Raw genomic sequence first — 23,874 nt, 5'->3', positions numbered from 1 at the left:
CAGGAAATAGTTACTTTCCTCCTGCGTGTCACAGAACCGTACGCCCACCCACGACCCTTTCCTAAACCCAACCATCCCGTTCTTCCCACATGTAACGGAACCGTACACCTACCCACGACCCTTTCCTAAACCCAACCGTCCCGTAGTTCCCGCATGTCACGGAACCGTAAGCCCAACCACGACCAAGCTCGTTTACTTAAAGTGCTAAAGGAGACTTTTAGCGTCAATAAGAACGACAAAGGCACCTGACCAAGCGTCCATATTTTACAAGATGAGTGTGAGAATGTGTTGCATATTTTCCATCAGCTAGCCTATTCAACCAACCGGCTGCAAACAGGAAATTCAAAGTCAAGTTAACTCTTGCCCATCAACAAAAGCGCTTGCTCCGACGTAATAAACAGACTTTCCCTCACTCCGTGCTCTTTGATTATTGGCCAAAACGTCATCCTGGCCTCCTTGACAGGTTGTGACAGATCTTCAGCCAAACGTAGCTTGTTGTCATGCATGAAGGGGTAATTTTTTGCAGCCTTCCAAAGGGCATCTCTGTAAGACCTCATAGCAAACCAAATGATGATGGCTCTCGGACTGTTTGGTGTTGGGTTGATTTGGTTACCCGAGGCGATGTGTAATGTCGATGGCCTCAGCAGGTTTAAGCTTTGCGTCTAGGAGGACAACACGGTCTCACGGCAGTTCGTGAAATTGTCACATTATTTTTAATCTATTAATTCGTGTACAAAAACATTTTTCTCATTTTTTTCGTGGTGGCCAGCACGAAATGGGAAAGATAAACGGGGAAAAGCATACGTCACACCCTGGAACACGATCTGCTGTCTCTGGGGGACACGCGACAACAACAATGGTAGGTTGGGTTAAGGAAAAGAACAATGGGGAAAGGACGCGTCACACACCGGGAGACTCACGTTCTTCAAAGAGGAAGAACGTGAGTTCTTCCTCTTTGAGACGAGAATCAACATTTTTCACTTTCTTCTGCCTTTTTTGCAGCAGGGGATTTGCATGGGGTAACAGGCAACGGAGGAAATTCTTCTGACACAACTGCTACTGTTGACATGGTGCTAGCATAGTCTATCAAGATGTTACCTGGCGGAGCTTTAGAACTGTTCTTTCCGTTGTTGAGAATTATTTTCCTATCACGGCCCGGCATTTAGGTGTTACAGGTCGTTACAAAAACCAAGTTCAGTTAAGTTGTATACTACACAATCGGTTATTACTGTTTTTCTACATGTTTTACATATTTCGTGCAAGAATGCACCGAAAAGACATCTTGGAACCCCCCCCCGATGACAGCTTTTTCTACGATGGCTGCTCAGGGAGATGACGCAGCGTATTGATGCTCCACAGTGGGAGCGCTTGCTGGATGTCAGGGGCTGTCTGAAGAAAACAAACCCAGCAACACGGTGCAGGGCATGGAGAAATATATTAGGCTTATTTCGATGGAACAAGATCGGCAAATGAAGTTAGCAGACAGTTAGCAGACAATTAGCATGGACTCTACAGGACAATATTCATAACCTGGATTAATTGTTTTGAAAAACCCTTGCACCATCATTTTGTCCTTTCTTTCTTCTTTTTTTCAATAGCATGAGCACTAAGATCATGAATAATGCTTTGGTGCTTATGATTTCAGTAAAATGAACTGAATGATTGAATTGCAGAGAATTTTACCAATCAAACGATGCACAGCATGTCCATATTGACAAAAGTTTTGAACATTTGTGTTTAAATGCTCATTTTGTAACATGTCAGAACTCATGTGAGTTACGTAACCGGGTCATGTTAACAGGTTCCTGTTCTAATACATTTGTATTTTTATTTTACAGATTCAATTCCACTTTCCAAATATTTTTTTTAGGTTTTATTTTATTAATTGATAGCCTGCATGTCTTTTAATTGTGGGAGGAAACCAGAGCACCTGGAGAAAATCCCACACAGACATGCAAAATCCACACAGAAAGGCCTTCCTCCTGTTAGGTGACAGTTACAGTGGGGCAAAAAAGCATTTAGTCAGCCACCAATTGTGCAAGTTCTCCCACTTAAAAAGATGAGAGAGGCCTGTAATTTTCACCATAGGTACACTTCAATTATGAGAGACAAAATGAGAAAAAAAAATCTAGAAAATCACATTGTAGGATTTGTAATGAATTTATTTGCAAATTCCTCGGGAAAATAAGTATTTGGTCACCTACAAACAAGCAAGATTTCTGGCTCTCACAGACCTGTAACTTATTCTTTAAGAGGCTCCTCTGTCCTCCACTCATTACCTGTATTAATGGCACCTGTTTGAACTTGTTATCAGTATAAAAAATACCTGTCCACAACCTCAAACAGTCAAACTCCACTATGGCCAAGACCAAAGAGCTGTCAAAGGATACCAGAAACCTAGACCTGTTGGATCGACTGTAGACCTGCACCAGGCTGGGAAGACTGAATCTGCAATAGGTAAGCAGCTTGGTGTGAAGAAATCAACTGTGGGAGCAATTCTAAGAAAATGGAAGACATACAAGACCACTAATAATCTGCCTCGATCCGGGGCTCCACGCAAGATCTCACCCTGTGGGGTCAAAATGATCACAAGAACGGTGAGCAAAAATCCCAGAACCACACGGGGGGACCTAGTGAATGACCTGCAGAGAGCTGGGACCAAAGTAACAAAGGCTACCATCAGTAACACACTACACCGCCAGGGACTCAAATCCTGCAGTGCCAGACGTGTCCCCCTGCTTAAGCCAATACATGTCCAGGCCCGTCTGGAGTTTGCTAGAGAGCATTTGGATGATCCAGAAGAGGATTGGGAGAATGTGATATGGTCAGATGAAACCAAAATAGAACTTTTTGGTAAAAACTCAACTCGTTGTGTTTGGAGGGGAAAGAATGCTGAGTTGCATCCAAAGAACACCATACCTACTGTGAAGCATGGGGGTGGAAACATCATGCTTTGGGGCTGTTTTTCTGCAAAGGGACCAGGACGACTGATCCGTGTAAAGGAAAAAATGAATGGGGCCATGTATCGTGAGATTTTGAGTGAAAACCTCCTTCCATCAGCAAGGGCATTGAAGATGAAACGTGGCTGGGTCTTTCAGCATGACAATGATTCCAAACACACCGCCCGGGCAACGAAGGAGTGGCCTCGTAAGAAGCATTTCAAGATCCTGGAGTGGCCTTGCCAGTCTCCAGATCTCAACCCCATAGAAAATCTTTGGAGGGAGTTGAAAGTCCATGTTGCCCAGCGACAGCCCCAAAACATCACTGCTCTAGAGGAGGTCTGCATGGAGGAATGGGCCAAAATACCAGCAACAGTGTGTGAAAACCTTGTGAAGACTTACAGAAAACGTTTGACCTCTGTCATTGCCAACAAAGGGTATATAACAAAGTATTGAGATGAACTTTTGTTATTGACCAAATACTTATTTTCCACCATAATTTGCAAATAAATTCATTAAAAATCCTACAATGTGATTTTCTGGATTTCTTTTTCTCATTTTGTCTCTCATAGTTTAAGTGTACCTATGATGAAAATTACAGGCCTCTGTCATCTTTTTAAGTGGGATAACTTGCACAATTGGTGGCTGACTAAATACTTTTTTGCCCCACTGTATCACCACTGCACAACCATGTCACTCTGCTAAAATAAAATAAATAGAAATGATGACTACATTCCATATTCATGATTTATATTTATAAACCCACAGGTTGGGAGTTTACTTGTGGTGGTGGATGGCGTAGGATTTGACCGTGCAGTAGGTGATGGCTAGGTTCAGTAAACTAGTCAAACGAATGTGAAAACACTGACTACATAACATTATCAGATAATTTAGAGAATAAATAACTATTTACATACTAAACAAATTAGACTAAAAGATGATACAGATGGGTGCCTGGGTAGCTCACCTGGTAGAGCACACGCCCATTTATAGATGTTAACTTCTCGGCGCAACGAGCGCGGGTTCGACTCCGACCTGCGGCCCTTTGCTGCATGTCATTCCCCCTCTCTCTACCCTTTCATGTCTTCAGCAGTCCTATGAAAATAAAGGCCTAAAATGCTCAAATAATGATCTTAAATTTAAAAAAAAAGATGATACAGATGAAAATATTGACACAATTTCAGGGTAGTTATTAGGGCTTTGTCACGAAAATCCGATACCGCCTCTCTGCTTCTTGAAAGCACACTTCCAGAAGAAAAAGAAAGAAGGGCAGGGTGAGAATGCATTGTAAACTAAAAGAAATATGTAGCCTTAGTTGTTACGAGTTCAATACAATGCTGATATTGCAGCAGAGTGCATTTTATTTTCCAATTCAATTTTACATAAGCCTATGGCCCTGTCTTTTTGCAGTGCACAGTTTACATTTCTGTGGATCGTTTTCTTTAATTTAGTTGAACTTGTATGTGTTTAAAAGAGAAATATGCCTGTCCTGCCCTAATAAAGAAATATTTGGTTAACTTTGAGTGATTATTCCCATTTGCAGCCGCTTACAAGTCTCAACAGCCACAGAATGGATTTCGTTTAACAGAATGGTTTACTCTGAAGGTAACTTTTACTGGATATGTTTGGATCAGCTGTGCCGGTGACGGCCCTATCTAGAAAATAGCTGCTAAATGTGATTTTCATGGATGTACAGGAGCTATATAAGATAAGATAAGATAAGATAGACTTTATTAATCTCACCTGGGGAAATTCTTGTGCTACAGCAGCTCAAAAGAAAAATGTACACACATCAGAATAACACAAATACACATTAATTATACATAGGAGAAGAAATATACATAAACTATAGGAAATGGAAAAATAGAATATAATTAGTTATAATAATAATAATAGTAATAAAACAACCGTATTTACACAATAAACAACTTTATATAAACAGACAGTATATAAACACAGATGAGTAAGGTGCGAATGAATAGAGATATTACACATATTGCACAGTTGGAGGTGACACAGAGTAATAAATAGATAAATGTGCAGAGTGCAAAATATTGTCCAGTGATGGCTCATATTGCAGAAGCTAGCAGTGCTACATTATGATGTTGCATTAAAGAGTCTGACTGCTGCTGAAATGAAGGACCTGCGGTAGCACTCCTTCTTGCACTGAGGGTGCAGCAGTCTGCTGCTGAAGGAGCTGCTCAGGGAACTCACAGTCTCATATAGGGGGTGAGAGGTGTTGCCCATGATTGATGCCAGCCTAGCTAACAACCTCCTCTCCCCCACCTCCTCTATGGTGTCCAGAGGGCAGCCCAGAACAGAGCTAGCCCTCTTCACCAGTTTGTTGAGTCTTTTCCTGTCCCTCTCTGTACTCCCAGCTCCCCAGCAGGCTACTGCATAAAAGATTGCAGATGCAACCACAAAGTCATAAAATGTTTTTAACAGAGTCCTGCACACACCAAAGGACCTCAGCCTCCTCAGCAAGTGGAGACGGCTTTGGCCCTTTTTGAATAGGATGTCTGTGTTTTCGGATCAGTCCAGTTTATTGTTGAGGTGAACACCCAGATATTTGGATACCCTGGATGTTTACCGGTGTAGTACCAGGTGGCCTCCGGTGAAAGTCAACCACCATCTCCTTTGTCAACTGGTGTGAGTCAAACCACCTTCATATCAACGCCAGCAAGACAAAGTCCCCGATGACCTCCCGGTATTCCTGATCATTCTCCTCTGATACCCTCCCAACAATGGCAGTATCATCAGAGAACTTCTGCATGTGACAGCTGCTTGTGTTGTGCCTGAAGTCCGCTGTATACACGATGAAGAGAAACGTGGCGAGCACTGTACCCTGTGGTGCTCCTGTGCTGCTCATCACCACATCAGACACACAGTCCTGAAGCCTCACATACTGTGGTCTGTCAGTGAGGTAACTGATGGTCCATGCAGACAGGTGGGGGTCAACTCCAGCTCGCAATAGCTTCCCCCAGAGCAGTGATGATTGGATTGTATTGAATAGAGATGACATATTGCACAGTTGGAGGTGACACAGAGTAATAAATAGATAAATGTGCAGTGTGCAAAATATTGTCCAGTGATGGCTCATATTGCAGAAGCTAGCAGTGCTACATTATGATGTTGCATTAAAGAGTCTGACTGCTGCTGGAATGAAGGACCTGCGGTAGATCTCCTTCTTGCACTGAGGGTGCAGCAGTCTGCTGTATTGTATTGGATTGTCATTATAGCATTATAGCTGCTAGCTAGCCAGGTAGCATAACAGTCTGTTAAGCTGGGAGAGGCTCCGGTCGTTACTGCACATTCAACAGAGAAGAAAGTTAGAGGATGAAGAAAGACCTGAGATACACCAGAACAACGCATGCTCAAGATAGGAGCCGTCTGTTGTTGCAAGGTTTTTTGTTTCTAAAAAATCAGATATAATTTAGCCACTGTTGTTGCCCGTTGCTCTAAAGTTACTCGGCCGTGCTAATGTTACAGTGTTAACGTGAAAGACTTGTCACTTCAAGCAGGCAGCGGAACAACATTATGAACGCAATCCAGCTACGGTCCTGCTACAGACCGTTGAGAAAGACGGGTTCATGATTAAAACACTGGATTTAAGATGCCTTGCCTCACTGAAATACGTCCGCCAACCTACTAACATTATTCAAACAGCTAAGGAGGCTGACAGCGGAGCTACGTTCAGTCACGCTACAACCACAATACAACCTAACTTTCCTGTGGCCAAGGTAGTGTTTATACAACTAGTTTACAACTATTTTGTTTTGAAAGGGAAACAATGTTAAAGTTGTTTGTATGTGTATTCATTCGATTTGAGTTTATTTTACTACTTTGCAGTTTGCAGAAAAAAATTTTTTATTGTATAATGTTGATGAGCCAAGCAAACCCTTTAGTAATAGAATTAGTAATTAGAATAAGCCATTATAAACCTATGTAAAGGCCCATTATTGTTATTTATTTAAATTTATTTTAAGAAGTTTCATTACATTATATTTTTATTATTTGAATGCACAAACATTGTTTTTTTAAATAAATAAATAATAATTCAATACATTACATCTATGTTATTTTGTCTTAGTTAGGAAAGTAATGTTTAGTTAGGAAAGTCTGGTGCCTTTAGTCTCTTCCACATGGTGGAAGGAAGGTATAAGGTGGAAAAGGTATACAGTTTATTATTAATTCAACAATGGTATCGGATCGGTATCGGGTATCGACAGATACACAAAGCCCTGGCATCGGTATCGGGACCGAAAAAGTCGGTGCATCCCTAGTTATGTTTCCATCTAATTGTCAAGCGAATTGTAAGCGAACTTTTAAAATGTCGCAATGCGAATTAGAAGCTTTTCATTCAACTGGTTTAGAGCAAATAAACTAGAGTTTAGTTTGTAGTTTCACCACAATTTGACGTTATGCATGGTTGTAGATTGCAAACCGGCTTGCTAAATCAAAGAGTTTAGAAGCTAAGATCTTTGGATAAATGGAGAGAGGTAGCATTGTACAAGTTGGCCACCTGTGCAGAATTCAGGGTTGTGTCAGTTAGACAACTGTACAACGTTGTGTATACGCGGTGTGCAGGGCCTTGCGATTCAAGCTGTTGAACCAATTTGTCAATTTACTCGACGTGGCTGAGGCACAGGCTATTGCCACCACAACTCCACTATGCACCTTGTGCCACAAGTGTACGACGCACTAGATGGGACCCATATCCCTATCCTTCCCCCATCTGATGGATACCGGGACTAATGGTCATGTGAGTTAACCTACATGTTCGCTACGTCACAACTTATTCTGCAAAGCTGTTTCCATCTCCCATTTTGCACATTAACTCTTTTTCGAAAAAGGCAAAAACCACCTCAAGCGAGCATAAAAACTTTTTATTGTGCCGTTTCCATCAACATTTTCAAATGCAATACTTCAAAATGAGCATAAAAATACATTGATGGAAACATGACTAGTGTCTATTATTTCCCTAAGAGTAAACTCAATAAAAAGCCATTTGCCAACACTAAATATCAAACAAAAGCCAGACTCTATATCGTATTAAGTTGCTGTGAGTGGTAGCCTACATTCACCACTTCTAAACAGAGGCAGAACATAACGTAATCTCTGAGATTATTCCTTCACAGCGCTGATGCGAGAAAATCTCAGGGCTGAACCGGGCAGACACAGCAGTTTTCATCAGACTCACCCTGGGTCAGGTTATTTAAGTGCTACTGCTAACTTACAACACTAATAACATTACCATCGCCAAAATACTCCCGCAAACCAAATCCCCTTCTTACACCGTTAACTGTCAAGCCACTAAACCTGTATGGAAATTAACACCTCTGCTGAAGTGTTAAATTCGTTAACGATCATACGACACAAGACAACACCGCCTCTCTCTCTCTCCCGCTCTCTCTCTCTCTCTCTCTCTCTCTCTCTCTCTCTCACTCACTCTCTCTCTCTGTGCAAAGACACACAAGCAGTCCGGTTCTGGTGGTTGATTTACACAGATAGGTGCTGATTAGCTCTCATAACGGGCCAGGTGGGTAGCGCACTGCCATGAGTCCATGAGGCTAATGTCTGATTACTCCACGTTTTCATTGTGATATTTTGTGATTAAATTTTGAATCTGCAACGTTCTCTGTCAGGTAAATATAGAAGTACAATGTCTTCCTCTGATGTAGAAGTAGCCTACTGTAAGTCAGTAGTAGGCTATACAGTGGAGTTGTATATTAAGTGGTTTGGGGTCCTTTTGGGGTATAATTTGGTTTTGAAGAATTCTACATGCAGCAATACCACAGGCCAAGCAATCGGCCCGTTCCAAACAGGCACATTTTCAACAGGCACTGTACTAGTTTAATTAATCTGCAAATATTTTGATAATCGATTAATCGGTTTGAGTAATTTTTTATGCAAAAAGGTATAAATTCCAGCTTCTGAAATGTGAATATTTTCTAGTTTCTTTACTCCTCTGTGACAGTAAACTGAAAATCTTTGAGTTGTGGACAAAACAAGACATTTGAGGACGTCATCTTGGGCTTTGGAAAACACTGATCAACATGTTTTACCGTTTTTTGACATAAAAACAACTAACAAACAACTAATCGATAAATCGAGAAAATAATCGACAGATTCATCAACAATGAAAATTATTGTTAGTTGCAGCACTAGAGGATACAGTCACTAATAGCATATAGAGACTACAGTATGTTCCTAGACTAATTACAGTGACCAACAGTGATGATGATTTCCGATTGATGTTTCAACACTCCTCCCACCAGATACAGGCTGTGCCACCAGCACAGAGATGTGACCAACCTCTCTCAGAAAGTCAGGGAGCTCAGTGGATTGAGGAGGGATCCTGCTGAAGCTAAATGATCCAGCAGAGGGACTCAAGCTCCCTTCTCTGGCTGAGAGGCCATATAGGAAGTAATTCATACTTCTGTCTTACACACACTATCATAATCTTGCATATACACCACTATACTCATACACACACACACTATTATAATCCTTTTACATGTATGTATGAGAGGGTATAGTCGTGTATGTGAGAGTATAGTAGTGTATGTGAGAGAGTATAGTAGTGTATGTGAGAGAGTATAGTAGTGTAAGTGTATGTGAGAGAGTATAGTAGTGTATGTGAGAGAGTATAGTAGTGTATGTGAGAGAGTATAGTAGTGTATGTGAGAGAGTATAGTAGTGTATGTAGAGAGAGTATAGTAGTGTATGTGAGAGAGTATAGTAGTGTATATGAGAGAGTATAGTAGTGTATGTGAGAGAGTATAGTAGTGTATCTGAGAGAGTGTAGTAGTGTATCTGAGAGAGTGTAGTAGTGTATCTGAGAGAGGTCTGAAAGCATCTGGGTGCATTCTTATTGCATCAAGAACACCAAGGGTCTTCATCCCCTCCCGGAATCTGTAAAAATGTATCATGAGAAGATACAAATATCTGTTTTCAAATTGGATAAATGATCACACAGCACATGAAAGGGACAGTGAAAGACAGTTCAGTGTTTTTGATTATGCAAAAAGGCCTTGTCATTGACAACTATATAAAACGTGATGTTCTTTAAGTTATTTTATATGATACATGCAAGCCTTTATTCAGAGTGTTTGTAAGGTTGTACACTGGCTTTTAAAAATATATGTTGAAATCTTTAATTATTCTTAACCCCTTGCTAAAAGAAAAATTATGGTATTTATTATTTCTTCTAACTCAAACTCACTGGCCTTGGCTGATTTTCTGTGAAGAACATAAAAAATAACTTATTTTCAATGACTGCACACGGTACACCCCCCCTACACATAACTATTACATATGAGGTGTTCGGGTCTACTGGACCCGAGTGTAATTATTACAGTGTAATAATTGTAGGTGCTATGAAACTTAACTGTGTCCTCCTCCTAATTGGGCCTGCTGTGTGTGTGTGTGTGTGTGTGTGTGTGTGTGTGTGTGTGTGTGTGTCTGTGCGTCTCTTTGTGTGTCTGTTTGTCTGTATGTGTGCGTGTCTGAGTGTAGGTGCTATGAAACTTTGTGTTGCTATTCCCACACAAAGTTACACAATTTTACATAAATTGTTATGGCTGTATTGATTTAAAAGCCTAGTAATGTGGTGGGTCCACCAGACCCGGGAACATTGGCTGTGTAACAAAAATATGAACACCTTAGAAGGGTTTATTATGTTTGCTAAAAAATGGGGTTACACAAACCTTTGAAGTGCTCCACTGACTCGATGAACCACCTGAAACATGATGATATCCTCCACCAAGAGATCTTTGTCTTCTATGCGTTTCAAAGTCCTTAAGACACCCAGCATTGGTCAGATAATCTGTAATAATCATTGTATAGTATGAACAACACAAAATTAGATATATTAAACAAACAAAATGTTCTTTCCTGGAGGCCAGGCCTGGATGTGATGATGAAATTAGGTGATGCATGAATTTATATGAATGACATCTTTTATTTAACTACTTCAGTCACAGTAGTATATTGAGCACTGACCAAGCCTGGTGTAAACATTCATATGAAAGTCAGAAACAAATCACACAAACTAAAGTGCAGATTGCAGAAATATAAAAACAAATATCTGGCTTTACCACACTTAGCAGTATTTAGATTATTATTCACTGTAATAAATGTATGTAAACATGTGGATTGCACTTTTTAATATAATTAATAATAATAATAATAATAATACATTTTATTTATATAGCGCTTTTCATGGTACTCAAAGACACACACAGATAGGCTAAACATCGTCACCCAGTCAGATTGCAACTCAGCTAGCTAGCCAGCCGATGCTAGAGCTTTCTCATTTAACGCTATCTTTGCTGTAAACAGCCTACTATGATGTCTTACCCAAAGATCCAATAAATGCAGAACTACACTGTAATAAGCTGCGCATTGAATAGCAAATTACAATGTGTTTGAAATTGAATAACAGGAGCGCAGCAATGGATTCTATAACTACCAATATGCTTCCATAACTGCTGCTGCAGTCTTTTTCTCCTAGTCAAAGTCAAATGTATTTGTACAGTAAAATATCATATACTGTGGTTAATCTTTCATGTAACAGCAGATTTAATTCTGAAACCTGATTTCTGAAATTATTTCACACAGCTTGCTCAAACTTGCTTGATCATATTAACTAGCACTAGCTAGTGGAGATATTGCAGAGTTTTCAATGGAAAATGGCTAGCTATGTGGGTAGCAACCATAGACTGTTATAGACAACTAGCTAGTGGCGCTAACGTCATGACCATGCTAACATGAATTTGGAGGGACACTACAGATAGGATTATCTATCTAAAGTTACTAAAAAAGGGTCCTTGGCTATTTTTTTTAATCAACTTACCTCTTCCTGATTTTCGACGACGATGCACCGATATGCTGTCTCGTCTGGTAACGGGGTCCTCCATGTTCCATTGAGCTAGCTAGAAGTAGTAGCGCTAGCGCTGGAGCCAGGTCTGACTGGATTTGCAGTTCCATCCCTGAATAATCTCCGCATCTCCGAATCAGAGCTCTGTTGGACTTGATTTAATTGTCGAGACATCGTTGACAATAGCTCCCCATTTCCTAAAATATTATTTAGAAGACCCACAGCTTCAGTTAGCCTCTCTCTGTCCATTACAGCACCACTTCAGCAAAACTAGTATAATGACTATGAGGATTTTGACCGTCAAATACCGCTTCTTCTTTGTCAACCAATCAGGAGCTGAGTAATCAAACTCCCTTCCGTTTCAATCAAACTCTCACACACACACACTACTATTCTCTCTCACATACACTACTATATTCTCTCACATAAACAACTACACATTCTCACATATTCAACAATATACTCTCTCACACACTATTATTCTCTCTCACATACACTACTGTACTCTCTCACATACACTAGTATACTCTCTCACATACACTAGTAGCCTACTCTCACACACACACTAGTATACTCTCTCACATACACTAGTATACTCTCACACACACACTACTATACTCTCTCACATACACGACCATACCCTCTCATACATACATGTAATATAATAGTGTGTGTGTATGAGTATAGTGGTGTATATGCAAGACTATGATAGTGTGTGTAAGACAGAAGTATGAATTACTTCCTATATGGCCTCTCATAGTTTTTCTCTGCAGCAAGTAAACATATGCTGCACATACACACGCACGCGCGCACACACACACACACACACACACACACACACACACACTGATGCTGAGCTGCAGAGAACAGCAACACAAGAAAAGCAAGGAAATGTGAAAGACTTTCAATTTATTAAGACTGTACACAATTTCATATGTTAAGAACGATTCCTAAACTTGTTACTCTATATGTCAGTAAGTGTTTTATAAATCCCTGAAGTAATCTGTTTAAAATCTGATTTAACATGTACAACATTTTAAATGTAGTATGAGTATGTTTTCCACAATTGTTGAAAAAACTACTCCCTGCTATATCCAAATACATTTAAAATATAAAAAAATATCTAAGGTAATATAGTGTACATCAACCAATGTATCAAACAATTGCTAATTAACAATGGAACAAATTACAGATGATTCTGCAATCCTTGGTAATCACCCGTTAAAAGGACAGGTCATAAACAAGGATGTGGTGATCCCATTCATCTCTGTGTCGGCTGAACTAAAAGTTCTTACATTTGGCACCAATGATATATGTGATGAATAATGACTTAAAGTTACAGTTTAGAATGTTTACGTTTAAAACTATCACACAGTGAACCAAGGAATCCTAGAAATAAACCTTATTTATTATTGGTGTGAATGCTGACATTCACATCTATATTCTTCTACACTAATATTTATTTATTTATTGGTGTGAATGCTGAGCAGGACTATCAAAGGTGCGTCAGAGCTTCGTTTCTGTGAGAAGGCCTCTCTGAGACAAGAGTTGTCATAGAAACCTTTAACTGCAGTTGGTCATGTGACCTGATCCCTGACATGTTGACCAATGCTGTGAAGTTACTGTTCCTAGTCTCTGTAAGAATAGCTGCTGGTGTTGAGGCCTGAGGTCAGTTATCAGTCAGTCAGTTGGTCAGTTAGTCCATCATTACATCATGTTAGCTTACAAAAACACCTCTTCTCCTTTTTCCTCCCCTCTTCCTCTCTTCTTTCTCTAATCCTCTCCTTTTTTTTTCTTTCTCTCCTTTCTTCTCCTCTTCCTCTCTTCCTGTCTTTTTGTCTGTTGGTGTGTGTGTGTGTGTGTGTGTGTGTGTGTGTGTGTGTGTGTGTGTGTAACTCCTCTTCCACTCTTCCTCTGTTTCCTCTCCTACTCGTCTCCTCCTCCTTCCTCTCCTATACTAATGGTAAATTATTCCTTAGGATTATGGTTAATCTTTCATTAACTGAGTTTTATACAACTTTTAATTTCCATTCGCATTTTTTTAAGAACTCTCTGAAACAGGAGTCGTCATGGTAACCTGTAACTGCAGTTGGTCATGTGATCTGATCCCTGACATGTTGACCTGTTGCTGTGAAGTGACTATGTGTGACTGTTTGTGTGAGTGAGTGTGTGTGTGTGTGTGTGTGTGTGTGTGTGTGTGTGTGTGTGTGTCACTGTTAATTTTGACAGCAAATTCTGATTTAGTCTTAGTCTTAGTCTTTTGAATATCACACTATTTAGTTTTCTTATTTTAGTCATCTGAAATCTTTTAGTTTTAGTCTTGTTTTAGTCGACTAAATATCATAAGAGTTTTAGTCTTAGTCTAGTCTTAAGTCTTTTAGTCTTAGTTTAGTTTTAGTCGACTAAATCTACAGTGGATTTAGTTGATTAAATGTTTCTTCCATCAGTCTGTTATGGAATGGTATTAAGGATTGACTATGCAATACAGACACAGATTTAAAGGTTCGTCCTAGACCTAGCTCTGACATTTCTGTTGTTCATGAGACATGTCATTGCCCTCGGACCGGGTGCACTGCAAAACGTTAGCGTGTTGCTAACGAGCGAAGTCAACTGAAATCAGCCAAAGCTGTGTAACTAAGACTGTGCAACTAAACACAAGTATAATGTAAACAACCTTACTGTTGTGAAGCCTGCCTTTGCCGCGGCTTTTTAAAATGGCTCTGCTGCTTCCGCATAAATCAACCTACCCTCAAAGATTTGCTCTGATTGGATTTCTTCCTAACTTGTCCCACAAAAAAGAGTGGTTCTGATTGGATCTCTTCTCCATTCGTCCCTCCCTAACATTTTCGTCTCATTTTTATTTGTTAACTAAAGTGTCTGTTATATTTTGTCACGTCTTCGTCATCATATCTGACTTTTTATTTAGTATTTATTTAGTTTTCGTCCGTGAAAAAGATTTGTTGACGAATATTTTTCGTCATAGTCTTTGTCAAAGAAATTAACACTGGTGTGTATACTGAACTGCACTGAAGGCTCTGTCATCTTAAGTATGGTAATAATCGTATGAATAATAGAAATTATGTTGGTGCAGTTGACACTGATTATTTTTAGAATGTGTGTGCATTTGTAAAATAAGTTAACATGGTTATAACATGGTTTAAATTGTTCTTGATTATTAAATATTTAATCATTATATTCCACATCTTTCAAACATTCTGGGTGTTTTTCAACTTTTCAAAAGACATTCAGCCGTTTTTAAAAACAAGATATTTCACATATTAAAGACATTATTCATATTATACTTTTCAATGATATTTATACTTAATAAACCCATTTCCACTTTTTCAACTAAAAACAATTCAAACATGCCACACGTTTCAAACAATCTAGGTATTATTCAACTTTTCTAAGACATTCATACTATTAAACCCATTCCCACTTTTTCAACTATTCTCACTACTTTACCTTATTCTAACGCAATTCAAGTCAGCAATCAGCAGTGTAGCGTCAGCCTTTCAACATGCAGCATTCACACCGCAATTTCTTCAGAAATTGCATTCTCTAGTTTATTTCTTTCTTTCTTTATTCTTATTCTTCCGCCAGATTTTTGCACCTTAACTCCTTCCACATTTTTCAACATAGAAACTACATTCAAAGATCAAAACGTTCGGCTTGATTCAGAATGGTGTGCTACTATTTTTAATATTCTTAACATTTATAATTTCTGAGATATTCAATGTTTAGCGGACATTTTTCCCCCATTAAAGCAGATGGACAGAATGTTCAAAGTTTTTTTTCTACTCCTCTCCTCCTTTTCTTCTCCTCTTCCTTTTTGTAAGTCTTACCTACTGCATCTTTAACTGAGTTTTATACAACTTTTAATTGCCATTCATACTTTTTGAAAATATTCAACACAGCTGATTGAGATTCCCTAATATGACACATTTCCCATTTTTCAGACTCATTCATTCTCCTTTAGTTGCTTCATCATCCAAATTGAAGCCAGCAATCCCATTTAGCTTCATCTTAAAATTAACTATTAATATTATATCAATATATTCCACATCGTTCAAACATTATTGGTGTTATTCAACTTTTCAAAGACATTCATACTAATTAAACCCATTCCCACTTTATTTTTTAACTGTTGTCACTACTTTACCTTCTTCTTACACATTCAAGCCAGCAGTCCATTGGTCAGTTAGTCCATCATGACATCATGTTACCTGACAAATAACCTCCTTTCTTCCCCTCCTCCTCTCCTCTTTTCTTTCTCTCCTCTTCAGTCAGTCAGACACATTTTTGCCTGACTGATCGTTTTTATTTATTTATTTCAAATTCACTATTTCTTTTAAATATGTCACCCTGTGAGCCTGCCTACACTCTATGGGTATAACATATTTTGGAGTCCCAAACATCATTATTGAGCAGGAAAATGTAAAAAGCAAACCTGTCATGTTATGTAACAACAACCAACAGTTAGTTTAAGGTCAGCTATCCTTTAATTTAATTAATCCTTTAATATGAATTATGTTCTCATAATTAATACATGTTTAAGGCCTTAATCCATTGCTCCAATGCTTGTCTATGTATTTTTTTTTCACCTACAGTTTTAGCTGATTAACAGTAACATTACTGTAAGGCAGATAAGGACAATGGTAACTGTAGTATTGCTCTAAACTCCTCACAAATCTAACCCCATGAAACAGTTGATTTACATAACACTTTAATTTAACATGTTGAACATCTGGAAATGGACAAAAGTCCATAGGTAAAATTGCTAATTTATTACTGAAAATTCTTGTGATTACAGACAAAATCTCTACATGTCACACGATTTATTTTTGAAACCGCTCAGTCAAAGAGCTAGCCTGGGTAAACCCTGACGAACTTCCGGCAAATTTGAGATTTGCTCTGCAAGTTAGTCTGGCGAAGAGCCCATTCAAGCCCATTTCCAATGTCCCCAAAATCGAGGCACCAATCACAACCGCTGAGGCGGGCTTTCAAAACACTACACACAACTCTCTACCTAAGACACAAAAATCTAACTGTAAATGATTTGCTTTCCTTTTCCAAACATAACAAATCAAAATGCTGTGATTGCTCTGTTTCAATATTGTATTGGTGTTTACACTGTACGTCTAAACCCCTCTCAGCAAATTACTTTCATTCTAGAACACTGTTTTGGAAATGTAGATATAATGCTGCGTTCCAAAACATATTTTGGGCTTCATTTAATAAACATAACCTGTAGTAGTACACAATTGTGTGTGTATTGTTTTGACTACAATGTACGGAATTACTTTACGTTGCCTATTTATGTCTATTTATTTCTATTTCTCACTGTTAATCACCGGCGTCTGTACAGGGGTGGACATTGTTGTTTATGTGTGTGTGACGTCAAAACTGTAACTGGGAGTACAACCATCTGGTACCAGTTCACGGGCAGTAAGTTACGGGTTTGACGGGTCGTTCCAGAGCACTTTCAGCGGTAGAAGGTTGTGAAAACACGAATTACGGGTTGCCTGGAACGCAGCATAAGTCTGATAGAAAGCAGTGTAGAAAACTATTTCAAGCAGGCTTCATGAAGAGGTTTCAAATCACAAATTTATTAACATAATATTAATATTTACATACAATCATGACATATAGAATATTTTAGCGCTGTCAAAATAAAGCGTTAATTTCAATTAATTAATCTGAGAAAAAATAACGCGTTAAAAAAAATAACGCAGATTAATCCATTCCATACTGACGTTTGACCCAGAGCCATTCTAGCCACCATTAGACTGTAAAATGAAGGAGGGAGAAGAGAATGTGCTGCCTGGATCATTAATTGGAACATTTACTTGTAAAAATCTTCTTCCTGCCAACCCTGGCTACCGAAATCTGGTTTAACACTATACTCAACAGCAGCTAACGTTAGCCTACCGCTAGCTAGTAGCTGGATTAAACACGGTTAAAATGCTGACAGCTAAACACCACTTTACACAGGGTTTTAGGTGGTCCCTTCAAGGCTAGTTTTTTTGTATTCCTCATCTGTTGGCAGGCAATGGAAACTGTACCGTTTGTCACAAGAACAATCCCTTTTTGTTGCGGGAGTGTGGTCAACACGTTGTTGAAGCCACAGATTTAGCTTAGGCTGGTTGTTAGTACAGCCGCGAACAGCGTAACAGGTACCAGAGCTGCGCAATGACATTTTATAACAATAATAATAACAAAATATGTTAAAACACAAACCAGTGTTAATTAAATTAGCTATAGTTTAATTACTTACTTAAATTACTTTAGAAAGAAACACTGTTGACGGCTGGCTGGGGCCAGAGCCATGTCTTTCTCTATCACTCTGCCTGGGGCTAACGTTAACATTACTAGGAAACAGCTACTTCCGCTATCTCACCGGAAGTTCTCACCCAGAAGTTCTCACCCATAATCATTTCTACAGTAGCCCCCCCTGAGAATAAGGTGGATAGAACTCAACTGTGACCGCCCACTTTTGTATCAGTTCTGGTTCCGGAAGTTATATCCCCATTCAATATCTCCATTGACGTTTCAGAAAATGCTTTTTTTTTTTTTTTGATTATTTTTTGGGCATTTTCGCCTTTAATGGATAGGACAGCTAGATATGAAAGGGGAAAGAGAGGGGGAAGACATGCAGGAAATCGTCACAGGTCAGACTCAAACCCTGGACCTTCTGCATCAAGGAATAAATCTCTATATATGTGCACCTGCTCTATCAACTGAGCTAAACTGGCCACTTACGTAAGAGTTTTAAGCCTTGAACCAAGCCAACCATCTATGAGATGAATCGAGACCATAAAACAGCATTTTAAAAACGGCAAAAAAGAGCAAAGGTACAAGACTGTGTACATAAACGATCATAGACTTTAGTGGTAGCAACTCACCGTTCACTGTTTTATATGTGCGGTAAACATTTCCATAGTAACTGCAAGCTCAACCAATCAGAGACTTCGCTGTTACGCTTAGGATTATGGTTAGTGTAGTACTTCTTCATGACATCGTGAATAAAACATGTTATTTTAAAGCAAGGTTGATTTCATACAGATTTGTTTCACAATGGTAAGTCTACCCTGGATGGTTCAGACATTATGGCTAATAATTTGAATCCTGAGATTTATTATTGGATGCATTTCTCAAAGTCAAGGAAGGATCCTTCAAAGCATGAATTTCGAGCATGCTACGTCTTCAAAGGACTGTTCCAATGTCGAGGATGCTCCGAATTCCACCAAGGACTGAGTCCATAGTTCGGAGAATTTCCAATGATGAATATGTGTATCCTCCTGGGGGTTCCATCCATCTATCCATTTTCGTCCGCTTATCTGGTATCAGGTCGCAGGGGGAGCAGCTCCAGCAGGGGACCCTAAACTTCCCTTTCCCAAGCCACATTAACCAGCTCAGATCCCGAGGCGTTCCCAGGCCAGGTTGGAGATATAATCCCTCCACCTAGTCCTGGGTCTTCCCCGAGGCCTCCTCCCAGCTGGACGTGCCTGGAACACCTCCCTAGGGTGCGAACCACCTCAACTGGCTCCTTTCAACGCGAAGGAGCAGCAGCTCTACTCCTCACGGATGACTGTGCTTCTCACCCTATCTCTAAGGGAGACGCCAGCCACCCTCCTGAGGAAACCCATTTCAGCCGCTTGTACCCTGGATCTTGTTCTTTCAGTCATGACCCAGCCTTCATGACCATAGATGAGGGTAGGAACGAAAACTGACCGGTAGATTGAGAGCTTTGCCTTCTGGCTCAGCTCTCTTTTCGTCACAACGGTGCAATAAATTGAATGTAATACCGCACCCGCTGCGCCGATTCTCCGACCAATCTCCCGCTCTATTGTCCCCTCACTCGCAATCAAGACTCCAAGGTATTTAAACTCCTTCACTTGGGTTAAGGACTCATTCCCTACCTGGAGAAGGCACTCCATCGGTTTCCCGCTGAGAACCATGGCCTCAGATTTATAGGTGCTGATCCTCATCCCATCCGCTTCACACTCGGCTGCGTACTCACTGATCCAGTGAGTGCTGAAGGTCACAGGCCGATGATGCCATCAGGACCACATCATCTGCAAAGAGCAGCGATGAGATCCCCAGCCCACCGGACTGCAACCCCTCTCCACCCCGACTACGCCTCGATATCCTGTCCATAAATACTACAAACAGGATTGGTGACAAAGCGTAGCCTTGGCGGAGGCGAACCCTCACCTGAAATGAGTCCGACTTACTGCCAAGAACCCGGACACAGCTCTCGCTTTGGTCGTATAGAGATTGGATGGCCCTGAGAAGGGACCCCCTGACCCCATACTCCCGCAGCACCTCCCACAGTATCTCCCGGGGGACCCGGTCATACGCCTTCTCCAGATCCACAAAGCACATGTTGAAGAGGCGTGTCAACCAAGACAACCCCTCCACACCCAGAGCTTTAAGCATTTCTGGACGTACCTCATCAATCCGTGCGGCTTTGCCACTGTGAAGTTGTTTAATTACCTCAGCGACTTCCACCAGGGAAATTGACGACAATCCCCCATCATCCTTCAGCTCTGCCTCTACCATAGAGTAGTCGGATTTAGGAGTTCCCCAAAGTGCTCCTTCCACCGCCCTATTACCTCCTCAGTTGAGGTCAACAGCGTCCCATCCTTACTGTAGACAGCTTGGATGGTTTCCCGCTTCCCCCTCCTGAGGTGGCAAACGGTTTTCCAGAAGCACCTTGGTGCCGACCGAAAGCCCTTCTCCATGTCTTCTCTGAACTTCTCCCACACCCGCTGCTTTGCCTCTTTCACGGCAGAGGCTGCAGCCCTTCGGGCCCTCCGGTACCTTGCAACTGCCTCTGGAGTCCTCTGGGATAACATATCCCGGAAAGACTCCTTCTTCAGTCGGACGGCTTCCCTGACCACCGGTGTCCACCACGGTGTTCGAGGGTTACCGCCCCTTGAGGCACCCAAGAACCTGAGACCACAGCTCCCCACCGCAGCTTCAGCAATGGAAACTTTGAACATTGTCCACTCAGGTTCCATGCCCCCAGCCTCCATATGGATGCACGAAAAGCTCCGCCGGAGGTGTGAGTTGAAAGTCTGTCGGACAGGGGCCTCTCTCAGACGTTCCCAATTTACCCGCACTACCCATTTGGGCTTACCAGGTCTGTCCAGAGTCTTCCCCCACCCCCTGACCCAACTCACCACCAGATGGTGATCGGTTGACAGCTCCGCCCCTCTCTTCACCCGAGTGTCCAAAACATACGGCCTCAGATCAGATGAAACGATTATAAAATCGATCATTGACCTTCGGCCTAGGGTGCTCTGGTACTAGGTACACTTATGAGCATCCCTATGTTCGAACATGGTGTTTGTTATAGACAATCCATGACTAGCACAGAAGTCCAACAACAAACAATCAGGGAGGCCGTTCCTCCCAATCATGCCTCTCCATGTATCTCCATCATTGCCCACGTGCGCGTTGAAGTCCCCCAGCAGAACTATGGAGTCCCCCACTGGAGCCCCATACAGGACTCCATTCAAGGTCTCCAAGAAGGCCGAATACTCTGACTGTTGTTTGGTGCATATGCACAAACAACAGTCAGAGTTTTCCCCCCCCACAACCCGCAGGCGTAGGGAGGCGAACCTCTCGTCCACCGGGGTAAACTCCAATGTAGCGGCGCTCAGCCGGGGGCTTGTGAGTATCCCTAGCTCCCTAGTGTCCCCGAGCTGACCAGTGTACCCACACTGACCCATGCATCTGACCCCCCAGAGTCCCGGCTGTTTAGCAGCCCTCCCGAGTCCCGGCTGTTTAGCAGCCCTCCAGAGCCCCGGCTGGCTAGCAGCCTCCCAGGACCCCGGCTGGCTAGCAGCCTCCCAGGACCCCGGCTGGCTAGCAGCCTCCCAGAACCCCGGCTGGCTAGCAGCCTCCCAGAACCCCGGCTGGCTAATAGCTCCCCTGATCCCTGGCTGGCTAGCAGCTTCCCTGATCCCCAGCTGGCTAGCAGCCTTCCAGAATCCCGGCTGGCTAGCAGCCGCTCTGAACCTCGGCTGGCTAGCAGCCTTCCAGAATCCCAGCTGGCTAGCAGCTGCTCTGAACCTCAGCTGGCTAGCAGCTGCTCTGAACGCTGACTGGCTAGCAGCTTCCCTGATCCCCGGCTGGCTAGCAGCCTCTTCGAACCCTGCCTGGCTAGCAGCCTCCCAGATCCCCGACTGGCTAGCAGCCTCCCAGATTCCTGGCTGGTTAGCAGCATCCCTGATTCCCCTGTTGGCTAGCACCCTCACAGAACCCCAGCTGGCTAGCAGTCTCTCAGATCTCCGGTGCCCCTGAGACCGCCCCTGAGACCTCCCCTGTGACCCTGCCGATCTCCGGCTCCCCTGAGACCGCCTTTGAGACCGCCCCAGAGACTTTGCCCTTATCCTGCCCCCCAGAGACTTTGCCTTTGTCGGTCCGACCTACACCTGCCCCTCGTGTCCTGTCGGCGGTCAGACCCACTTGGGTCGATGACATGACATAAAAGTTTTTTATGTCATGCAACAGAAAACTCAGATTGGACAAATAGTCTAGCTAGCTGTCTGGATTTATCTTGCAGAGATCTGAGAAAAGGTTAACCATAGTCCTCATAAATCGACCAGAGTTTAAAATGCCAACACAAAGGAAGCCCAAGGCAACGGATATCCGGTCTAAATTAGTGAAATCCAGCGGATTTTCCGGCACCAACAGAACAATCCCGGAAGTGGAACGTCAAGGATATAGACTACGTTAAGCATAACATGACAGCAACACCTGCATTTAAATTTGGTTTAACCTGAGAAGAAGTTAAAAGTCCATGTTTAAAATGAGTTAGCTAATGGTACAATTATGTATTGTAGTGTATGTATTATGTATTGAGGTTGGACCACATTATTGAACAGGCTTGGAGAAGGACTGCCAACTTTTGTTTTAGTTTGAATTTGAAGATGGTAAGCAGTGCCTGGTTGTGACTCCCGCAGGGTCTGTAACTGACTCCTTCAATAACTTACTTAACGTTAGTTAATATTAACGTTAACGGGAAAAAGTAGTCGGTGAAATTGACAAATATTCGGGTGTTTACCGTTTACCGAGTAACGTTAACGTTAGAGTTAAGTAACGCTAACGTTACTGTCAATTTACACCGATGTCCCGACTCTAACGTTACAGTCTATGGTCCGGACCAGTAGTCTCCCTCCAGTGCTGTTGGTTGCAGTTTGGTCGTTCTGAATTGTAGCTTCAACTCCTAAGCTAATGTTAGCTAGTGCTAGTTAACGTTAGCCTGGTAAAATACATTAGCTAACGTTAATGTTACAAAACTACAGTGTATCTTTAATATACTTTAACAAAATATGTCTGACATTATGTAGATGTTTGTTGTACAATATTTGTTGGTTCCTGTAGTATTTTCTATTTGTCTATGGTTTTGGTTTTGTATTGTGTCCAATATTGTTAATTCTTAGGCCACTGAGTTTTGTGTCATCACTTGAGAATTGAGAATAATTACATTTAATTTTTGTAAATCTGTTGACAATAAACAACTTTTATTTACTGTATTTGAGGTACAGACCTCTTTTATGAAATGTTTTTGTACAGTATGGTGTGTGTCTGTGTATATAAAACACAATTACACTAATTATATTCCAAAACACAATTACAGTATCATACTATAAGCACAATTACACTATCATACTGTAAGCCACAACTACAGTAGAGCAGTTTTACTGTAAAGCACATCAGAGTAGAGCAGTTTTATCATAAAGCACATTCACAGTAAAGTTGTTTTCCTGTAAAACATAATTACAGTAAAGGTATTGTAAATGCAATAAAATGTCTAGTGTAGGCTCCTTGAGAGCCACTCCACCATATTAATGAAGCAATTGTTCATAGTGGATAATTTAATCAAAGATTACTTTTTTTAGTTATTAATTTGTTAAGAGGCAAAAAGGCACTCTAAAACTTGCCCCGACAACTGCCGTTTTAGCTAAGTGAAAGCTCGTAGACATAGCTGCAGCTACTCCGTGTTGACCGCACCAATTCGGCTTGGTTTTATTTCTATCG

The sequence above is a fragment of the Sander vitreus genome, chromosome 15, assembly GCF_031162955.1.
Source record: "Sander vitreus isolate 19-12246 chromosome 15, sanVit1, whole genome shotgun sequence".
NCBI classification, from domain to species: Eukaryota; Metazoa; Chordata; class Actinopteri; order Perciformes; family Percidae; genus Sander; species Sander vitreus.
The sequence above is the reverse complement of the archived record's forward strand: the minus strand, read 5'-3'. Positions refer to the sequence as shown.